Raw genomic sequence first — 1,036 nt, 5'->3', positions numbered from 1 at the left:
TTATTGAGAGCTGAAATCTTCGTTTGTCAGAATTTCCCATAGACTTCTATGGGAAATCCTTTATTTCCTTCCAGGTGCTGCACAAAATTTGAAGATATGTTTTATAAAACCGGTGAAGGCTCGATAAAAAAGGATATGTAACAATTTACAAAATGCAGTACCATCTTAAGGCATGCCCAGGGGCCTCAAGCGAAGACGGGACTCACAAAAATGAGATCTGGTAAATGAGAAATTTTCGAAAATTTGTTTGGTAAGAGCCTCAGAAAAATCGGTTGGTCCGGGGGCCCATGATACTCTTAAGGCGGCCCTGACAAGATGAGAAACTGAAGATGTTTTATTGCTCAATATTTCACTGTTATTCTCTGAATTACTGCTCTAAATGCGGAAAACCCGTTTTACCCGCATTTAACGCGGTTTTTCCCCCCGAATTTCCTCCGTTTTTCAAATTCGAATATCTCAGTGAATATTGCAGAAACATAGATTTTTGTTGGCATCAAGAAAGACAGGGCAACAGCTTTCTAATTGAATTTTGGGGCACACGGAGACTGTATAACACACGCAAGTTTTTTATTTAATAACTGTACAACCTTTTGTAACCTAAATGGCATATATGAGTCTTACACGCTATTTGGAAACTTTTTTTATTGGACGTATACCTCTAGGATCAACTGTCCACCAGTAAAATGCCATACCCCTGTTTGTTATGCACTCTGTATATATCTTTTGTACCATGACATCGTGAAAAATGGCTGTTTGATTTATTTTGGATGCAGTTAAATTATCCCAATATTTTCCATGAATGTCATCATCCGCAGTGTATTCCATGAAAAAACAGTCGTAAAATACATTTTCATTACTTTGTACACTTCTTGCGCACATGGAAGTATCATATTTATTGTTACGATTATGAGGTGTCGACTGAAATGAATTCACTATTTTTAGAGCAGTAAACGCGAGACATTTTTGAAAAAGGCGTCAGGAAAGTGTTTATGACGACGACGAACTGGGTATCGAACTCGCGATACCTCTAAACACC

This window comes from Pholcus phalangioides, unplaced genomic scaffold, assembly GCF_987345545.1.
Source record: "Pholcus phalangioides strain wild (caught in Gottingen) unplaced genomic scaffold, Ppha-v1.0 ptg000006l_1, whole genome shotgun sequence".
In the NCBI taxonomy this organism is placed as follows: Eukaryota; Metazoa; Arthropoda; class Arachnida; order Araneae; family Pholcidae; genus Pholcus; species Pholcus phalangioides.
The sequence above is the reverse complement of the archived record's forward strand: the minus strand, read 5'-3'. Positions refer to the sequence as shown.